At 34.6% G+C, this 9,757-nt stretch overlaps 1 protein-coding gene across 8 annotated transcripts in view; it reads right to left on the bottom strand.

Annotated features, from left to right (window-relative positions):
* CACNA2D1 (calcium voltage-gated channel auxiliary subunit alpha2delta 1) overlaps nucleotides 1-9,757 on the bottom strand; it is a 494,429-nt gene that overhangs the window by 352,392 nt on the left and 132,280 nt on the right. The window lies entirely within an intron of this gene.

Here is a 9,757-nt window from a genome sequence, read left to right as displayed (position 1 = left end):
CCAAAGCACACAAATACCATACTGGGTGATTTATTTAATTATTTTGCTTTTTAAGAGGTCATATTATGTTGTTACACTAGGGAAAAAATGGTACAGGCAGTGATATATAGGGCAATAAATTCTCTGTAAACCCTCTTGGAGAAAATGAGTCATTATTATTTATTACAGGACTTTCAAGTCGGTGGACCTAGAATTTTTTATAAAGGCAGTGTAAATAATCAGGGGTGATTGGTTTGTCAGGCAACAATAGACCAATATTTCTAGGAGTAGCTATAATTGGGGAGTAATGAGTGCTGGAACTAAATGAATAAATTTAACCAGAGAAAGGGTAGACAGAATCCTATAATGAATACCTTGGCTGTCAAGACATAACTTGGATTTTGCTCTTAACTGGGCCTTGACTGTGTCAGTTGCCCTAGAATACAAGGTCTGTGGGCAACAGGATCACGTATCCACAGTGCAGCATTTGGCACTCTGCCTGTGGCTGAGATAATGCATGCAGGTTAGGGCATATGAGCTGGTATGTGTAATCAGCAACTGCAACTCTTAGGCAGAACCTTTTTTTTTTAATAAATCTGGAAGACAGATGTTTGCCCCAGCCAGCCTGTTAATTCTGAACTGATTATGTTGCCAACAACAAAGGCACTAATCTGTAAAGAACAGCATGAATTTTTGACATTATTATAATAATTAAAAATATATACATCATTAAAATTAAGTTCTGTGTACATTTTTAACTGACTATACTGGGCCAAATGCAACCTACTCACTCCTACCTAAGTCAATCAGAAGTTCTGCTATTTAAAAACAAAGAAAAAGGAGGGAGGAAATCAATGGAAAGATTAAAGATTTCTATTTCCTTAAAAGAAAACATAAATAATATCCCATAAGCTTTTTTACTGAAACATTCCATTTATATGTCTTAATTTGAATAATCAGTTTTCCCATATACAAAGGTATGACATAAAGAATATTAAGTATTGTCTATATAAAAAATACAGAAACTATTAATAGACTGGTTAAATAAATAATATATGCATATATAAAAAGGCATAAGAAGCAATTATATATTCATATCCACAGACATAAAAATCTCCTTGAAATACTCATAAATAACACACACACACACTCAAAAGAATCCTAAAGGGTACCACACTATAGAAGGTACTGTTTTTAACTCATAGGGAATTTTTTTTCATTTTATATTGTTTAAATTATTTACAAGACTATATTATAAATTTAGCAACATAAATATAACATATATCAGAATGATCTAACATTCATAGTGGTATCATCTGACACACAACCCACAGAGAATAAAGCAGTTCTCACTGTCCCTGGATCATGTGACAAAAGAAAATGGCAAACTTGTTATACTATGCTTTATCAGATTACTCCTTAATAAAAGCACCACCTTCGATTGCATCCTCCATGTTTTAACAAAGTTGGAGAATATTTGAGTTTCCAGAATACAGAAATGAAAAAGAAACCAAAAATATGCCTATATAGAGGAGTTAAATTATAGTTCATTAGATTATAGAGTACAGCATACTGTCAAAAAGAACCAGAGGCTTTAGCAATCAGGGATACCTGAGTTGAAGATCTCTTCTACCTGCTACCTAAGCTGGCTCAATTTTGTTAGGTAATACCTCTATCTTTAGACACAACCTCAACACAGCACACCTACCACTTAGAGTTGTTCTGAAGATTAAGAGTTGTCTGAGAATGTGTGTAAAGCATTTAACACGATGGCTGGCAATAAAGATTGCTCAGCAACTGAGAATCATCAATATGGATCTGCCAGGAACACTCAGCTATGAGGAGCTGATGATGGGTCCTCCCACCCACAAAACTCCTCCTACACACACAAAGAGATATACTCTCGTAAGGAGAAAACCAAACAAATTTTAACATATATAGGTAACAGAAAACAAAATAGATTTAAATTAGACAATGACATCCATGTTACAAATAATTTACTCAATACTAAGTTAAGCAATAATAATGGGATATTATAATTGTGGAAGCTTCATCACCAAAAGTATCTGAGAAAAGAAACAGCTATCTTCTCAAACTTGGTGGTTTCGACATTCACCTACTTATGAGAAGAGGACCAGAAGACTGAATTCCCCAAGTCTTTCAACTTTCATGTTTCTATGATACTTTAATTAAATTAATAGGACATTCCATCATTGTCCCAATAAATTCTGTCAGGGGGTTTTAAGCAAAGCACAGACAGATCATCTTTGCAAATGTAGCTCGTGATTTTACAAGCTCTAAAAAAAATTATTGGAATAGATTTAAAAGAATCCCTGTATATACAAAAAAAAAAATCTGGATAGCAATGTATATCTCACAAAGGGCTTCTGCTGCCTTCTGTTCTCCATTAAAGATAAAAATTAATTCAGAGGAAGGTTGAGAGTTTATGTATTTCTGTAGGAGGATGATAAGGGGTTAATAGGGGTAAGGGGAAAACTAAACATCAAAAGATTAAACAATGAAGTTAGTAAGGACTCAGATAAAGTTAAGAATCAGAAAACCATGGAAGGCTGAACTCTATAAACAGCTAAACAGTGTTTACCTTCCTTCAGCAAGGACTACTTGATCAGACTGTCTCCAAATATACATCATGTTATGAAGTCTTATTTAAAGATTCCATTATGTGAATCAAAGATGGTAACCTTGGATTAGCACTACTTCTCTATATTTATTTTTCCCTTGTCAACATCATCCACTAGCACATTTAGATCAAAGCATGTCTATTGTTCTGCTGGGTTGAGTTTGCAATTTTCTAGATTAGAAGTAGAATGAAATATGGCTCTTACTCTGACATTCTTTTACAATTATCACAGGTTTTGGAGACTCCTAAGTCTCCAGGTAAAGTTCACTGACTATCACCGTAGAAACAGCATAGCACGCATGATTAGGAATGCCAAGTCCAATTCCAGTTCTGACTCTGACCACCTGGGTGTGAGGGCTAGCCAGCTCCACTGGTGTGGGACCTGTGCAATCCCCCAGCTGGATCCCACAATTGGTCTAAAGCTCTGCGGCTACTGTCTTTAAATTCTGAACACCTTCTTTCAAGAGGTGCCCCACATTTTCATTTCAGACATGACCCCACAAATTACATAGTTGTTACTGCCTGTGTGAGATTTCCAATGCAATTCATCTATCTAATTCTCATTATCTTGCATGTGATCAACAACCCAACACTCCCTCTTCCCCTTATTTTTGCAAATGCAGTGCTATCGGAGCATACATTACGTTTGTTAAATTGTCAACACAATAATACTGCTGTGTTAACATTACTTTCTATTCCTAAATAATTAAGTCAACTCAAGTCTATGAAAATCATATTTCCGAAAGAGATTTTTTTTTTTAAGTAGAAAGAGACTATCAGTGTTGCCCAGAACCTTTCCTTTTCTGAACACCTTCCACGAGAAAACTTTTCACTTTACCATTAATTCTACTCTCTGTCTTAAAAGTGTATTTGGCAGCTTATCTTCTATCCAAAAGTGCCTTTGCTCAGACAATTCAGTGCAAACACTATTTCATGGAATGGACGAGGGAGAAAGTACTGCAGAGCAGAGCGACGAACAGCAGGATAAGTTTAAAAAAACACCTTGCTGCTAACCTTTAAATAATATATTAATCCAAACAGAATGTTATAAAAATTAAAGTGCTGAGTGTGGTAGCGAGTAGCAGCAGTGTTACAAGTATACGGATCTGCTTACTTCTTAGGGAACTTTAAGAGGTTCCAAACACAGCACTTAGTATTTCCCCATCCCTTCTGTCTGACCCCAAATTTCGATCATTATCATTACTTGAGATTTAAAATCCATAAAAATGTTGCTAAAGTATATAACTTGATAGAGGAAATGTGCTGGTGCATCTGGAGATTTTCATGTAACACATTAGCTAATGGTATCAAGAAAGACAGGCATTTTCCATTTAAACCTGTCATCTACTTCAGAAAAATCATGTGTTCTGAGTGAGAACTACGACTTCATGTATTATGTTTATTTTGCTAAAAAAAAAAATACCTCAGGCTTGTATGCAACCACATTCCCATATACATAGACGGAAATGAATTTGTTGCTGTGTAAAGTTGAAAAAATTTTTCAAAATTCCTTGAGCTTTTATTTTTCAACTGTAAAATGAGAACAGTTATACCTATTTTGCATAATGGACAATGTGTTAGAAATACATAGAAAGAATCTAGCAAACTGCTGGGAATATAACTGACATTTAATAATTGTTAACTACTTATTTGTTCCTATTAGAACTCCAGAACTTTCACCCTTCTCCATCAAAGAAAACCACTCATTCACTCATGCCTCAACCTTATCACTTATCACAGTACTCTTACTTTCTTTCATTTCTATTATTTATCAAAAATTATTTTTCTCCATTGTTCACTGCAAATTATCATAACAATGATAATTTACTCTTTTGAACTCACAGTTTCTAACCATTACCAGATCTACCCATGGTTCATGATTTCAAATATTTCAACTATCGTTGACTAATTTTCAAGTACCCATGATATTTAAAAAATTTACTCTTATGAGTCTTAAAACATGGATTCAACAGTCCTTTCATTCTACTGCTGTTCACACTGTGCCAAGCCTTATCAGAAAAAGCTGATTTGACTACACATGCAATCATTATATTTTCAATAAAATATTCTTACAAGATGGGACTTTATATAAAAAAGCCAAAGAAAGTAACATTTTCCTTCCCCTCCTCAGCTTCTTCAAAATGAATGTTCTCCAGACTTTCTTCCCTAAAACTCACATTCAGTCTTGAAAGGATTTGATGCAGACACTGGCTTGCTGGAATCACATTTTAATTAAGACTACCACAACTCTGTACAGAGAGGTGGTGTCCCAGCTAAAAAAACTCCCATCTATTATTTCCCCTTGCAGCCAAGGGTAACCCAGTGGGATGAATGCAGAAGTAACAGAATGAGACTTTTGGAAATCTCTTGAGCTACCTACATCCAGGTTTCTTGCTTTGAGAGAAAATAAACTTGCAATCTTTTTATATCACTCTAGTTGGCTTATGCAATATTGCTCTTTACAGCATCAGACCTCGCTTCTATCACCAGTCACATTCACAGCTGGGTGTTGTTTTGCTTTGTCTCCATCTCTTAATTCTTTCTGGAGTTATTTCTCCACTGATCTCAAGTAGCATATTGGGCACCTACCAACCTGGGTAGTTCATCTTTCAGTGTCCTACCCTTTTGCCTTTTCACACTGTTCATGGGATTCTCAAAGTAAGAACAAGAAAAGGAGTATGTCAAGGTTGTAAATTGTCACCCTGCTTATTTAACTTCTATGCAGAATACATCATTAGAAACGCTGGACTGGATGAAGCACAAGCTGAAATCAAGACTGCCGAGAGAAATATCAATAACCTCAGATATGCAAATGACACCACCCTTATGGCAGAAAGTGAAGAAGAACTAAAGAGCCTCCTGATGAAAGTGAAAGAGGAGAGTGAAAAGGTTGGCTTAAAACTCAAGATTCAAAAAATGAAGATCATGGCATCCAGTCCCATCACTTCATGGCACATAGATGGGGAAACAGTCACTGACTTTATTTTGGGGGCTCCAAAATCACTGCAGATGGTGATTGTAGCCATGAAATTAAAAGATGCTTACTCCTTGGATGGAAAGTTATGACCATATTAAAAAGCAACATATTAAAAAGCAGAGACAGCATATTAAAAAGCAGAGACATTACTTTGTCAACAAAGGTCCATCTAGTCAAGGCTATGGTTTTTCCAGTAGTCATGTTTGGATGTGAGAGTTGGACTATAAAGAAAGCTGAGCACCGAAGAATTGATGCTTTTGAACTGTGGTGTTGGAGAAGACTCTTAAGAGTCCCTTGTACTGCAAGGAGATAAGTCCTGAATATTCATTGGAAGGACTGATGCTGAAGCTGAAACTCCAATACTTTGCTCACCTGATGGGAAGAACTGACTCATTGGAAAAGACCCTGATGCTGGGAAAGATTGAAGGCAGGATGAGAAGGGGACGACAGAGGATGAGACAGTTAGATGGCAACACCAACTCAATGAACATGAGTGTGAGCAATCTCTGGGATTTGGTGATGGACAAGGAGACCTGGCGTGCTGCAGTCCCTGGAGTTACAAAGAGTCAGACATGACTGAGCAACTGAACTGAACTGATTAAAAGTACAGTCTTTGTACCAGGACTGTCATCTGTTTCCTTATTAGAAATTCAGTATCTTTGGCCAGATCTACTGAGTAAAAAGGGGCTTCCCAGGTAGCACAGTGGTAAAGAATCCACCTGCAATGCAGGAGACACAAAAGATGCAGTTTTGATCCAAAGGTTGGGAAGATCCTCTAGAGTAGGAAATATCAACCTGCTCAAGTATTTTTGCCTGGGAAATCCTATGCATAGAGGAACCTGGAAGGTACAGTCCAGGGGCCACAAAGAGTCAGACATGACTGAGTGCACGCACACACATACACATACACACACTGAATAAAAATCTGCATTTTAACAAGAGCCAGAGGTGACCCACATGCACATTAAAGTTTGAGAAACACTGGCATACACTGCTTGTTAAATACATTTTGGGGAGAAACTTAAAGGAATATTCAAAGACTCCACTTCCTTACTGAAAAATGAGAGTACTAATGGCATACAGTGCACAGCATCATTATGAGAAATAATCAGGTAACATTACTTGATAAACCCTCAATAAGGGGTAACTGGCATTAAATTTGATCATCTACCTCAAATCTGTATATTCAAGATATAGTTCCAATGTACTTATTTATGCAATTACATTGGTGCCCCACGCAGATAAATTAAAGCTCCTTTAATACAGAAGTCTCCCTGAGTATAAGCCGATAACAGAAGTAGAAGTAAATTAATAATATACATTATTATTATTATAATATAATAATCTCATATTCTTATATAGTTTTAATATATTACATTCATTCATATTCATCTTATATGAATGAATTTATGAATGTGAATAAATTTATGAATTTATTCATGAATTCATATTCATCTTATATTCATTTACAACGCAATGTAGAACCTGTTTTTTTTTAATTATCCTCAAAAAATTTCTCTTTCAAATAATGTATTTATTTCCATATATTCAAAAAGTTAAATAAAAAATTTAGTTTGAAAACAAACATGAATCTTTCTCCCTCACATAAAATCTAACAATCCTACATTTCATTAGTCATTATGCTTTCTGTACTCTCCCATCATGTGCTTAAGATAGATAGTGATCCCACAGGACTCAAATAATATACCAGGTATCTAGATGTTCAATTGCAGATGATAAAAAACAAAATCTCATTAAGCTCCCATTTTAATCCAGTTAAGGCAAGATACATCCTACTTCATTCTATGACCTTCTTCTAAGGATTGTGATGACCAGATTATCTGCTTCCTACATCCGGGGCAAAAAAAAATGTAAGCTGATAAAAATCAATATAAATGGAATCATTTTCAGTAGTGATTAGTAAATATTAATCACGTAAGAAGAAAGTAATTTTTATTAGACAAACTTTTAATGAAAATATATTTACATCTATAAATGATGCTTTAAAGAGGTATTCATGTAACAAAAACTGAAGATAATGTTATGAATCTTCTAATCATGAAAGTTTGCCTTACCAATACACATTTCTTAAAAATTGTGCTTCACAGAGGACTTTGTAGACACTTCTCCAAAGAGGACATATATATGGCCATTAGGCTCAAGGAAAAATCCCCAAAATCGCTAATTACTAGAGAAATGCAAATGAAAACAACAATGAGGTATCACCTCACACTGGTGAAAATGGCCATCATTAAAATGTCTACAAATAAACAAACAATGGAGAAACTGTGGCAAAAAGGGAACTCTCATACCTGTTGGTGGGAATATATGTTACTGTAACCAATATGGAGCACAGTATGGATATTCCTCAGAAAACTAAAAACAGAGTTACCAGCAATCCGACATCTAGGCATCTACCCAGACAAAACTAATTCAAAAAGATACATGCATCCCTATGTTCACAGCACCACCATTCACAATAGCCAAGACATAGAAGCAACCTAAATATCCACTGACAGATGAACAGATAAAGATGACATGGTACCATATATGTAATGGAATACTGCTCAGTCATCAAAAACAACAGAATAATGCCATATGCAGCAACATAGATGCAACTAGAAATTATTATACTAGGTGAAGTCAGAAAGAGAAAGATAAAAGCCACATGTTATCATTTATATGTGGAATCTAAAACATGGCACAAATTAACCTACCTACAAAACAGAAACACACTCACATATGTACGAGAACAGACTGTGGTTCAGCCAAGGGAAGGCAGTAGAGAGAAGGATGGACTGGGAGTTCCGGGTTAGTAGATGCAAACTACTATATTTAGAATGGATGAAAAACAAGTCCTACTGTGTAGCAAAGCAAAATATATCCAATCTCTTGAAATAAACCATAATAGAAAGGAATATTTTAAAAGAGGGTATATATGTGTAAAAATGAGTTACTTTGCTATACAGCAGAAATTTGCATACAACTGTAAATCAACTATACCTCAAAAAAAAAGTGTTTCAACTTCTGGCAATGTTCAATGTGGCATACCAAATATTCCAAAGGATCCCCCTTATTATGTTACAATAAGATCCTGGATATTTTAAGATACATAGAAATAAACAAAACTGACAATTTCTGAATGCCAAGAGATGTGTGTGTGTGTGTGTGTGTATACACACACACACATATATGATATATTAAGTTAAAAATCTGAACTGTAAGTGATCAGTAAACAAAGAATTCAGTTATCCTGGAACGAACACCTGAAACAGTGCTGAGATTTGTAGAATAAGGAGTTAAACTCCAGCACTACATCTAACAAAAGATATATAAGAACTTTATAAACAAATATTAAAATGCCATAAAGTGGCATAAAAAACAGCTAAATGAAAAAAAATCATGCATATACAGACAAAAATCATAATGATATCAATTCTTCCAAATGTTGTGTTAATTTAGAATTCAATGGAATACCATTTAAAATCCCAGTAAAGACTGTTTCAGATAATAGCATGCTGAATCTAAATTTTAAATAATGTGTGAAAGTTCAAGACTAGTCAAGATCCTTTTGAAGAAGAATATGGTGAGAAGCTGAGCATACTAGCTTGATAAATGGGGCTTCATCAAGGGAAGGTAAAATATTTAATATATAGTCTCGGGAAAACTGATCAGAAAAAAATAATCATTTGTATTGTGACCTAAAACTGTATACTGATATCAGCTACAGGTGGCTTAAATAGATCTGAAATAAATGGAATCTTTTACAATAAAATACACAAAAATATTTAGAACATCAGGGTAGGAAATGATTTTTTTTTTTTTTTTTTTTAGGAAATGATTTTTTAAACAAAGCATGCACCTCGAAATATTTTTTTTTAAAGTTGACTCTGACAGCATTAAAATTAAGAACTTATTTGATCAAAATATACCATAAAGACAATAAAAAGACAAGTCACAAACTGGAAAAAGAGATTTGTATCACATGTAACTGAAATGAACTACCATCAAGAATATACAATCTACGAATCAATTTTAACGATTAAAATGTGTAAAAGATATGAAGAACTATGTCACTGAAGAGGAAACAAGAATATTCAGAATACAAAACAGATAACCATTTCATTAGGGATAAGCAGAGATTTTCCATTTGGTACCCA

Source organism: Muntiacus reevesi, chromosome 6, assembly GCF_963930625.1.
Source record: "Muntiacus reevesi chromosome 6, mMunRee1.1, whole genome shotgun sequence".
Taxonomy (NCBI): Eukaryota; Metazoa; Chordata; class Mammalia; order Artiodactyla; family Cervidae; genus Muntiacus; species Muntiacus reevesi.
Note: the sequence above shows the minus strand (reverse complement) of the source record. Positions and strands in the feature narration are given on the sequence as shown.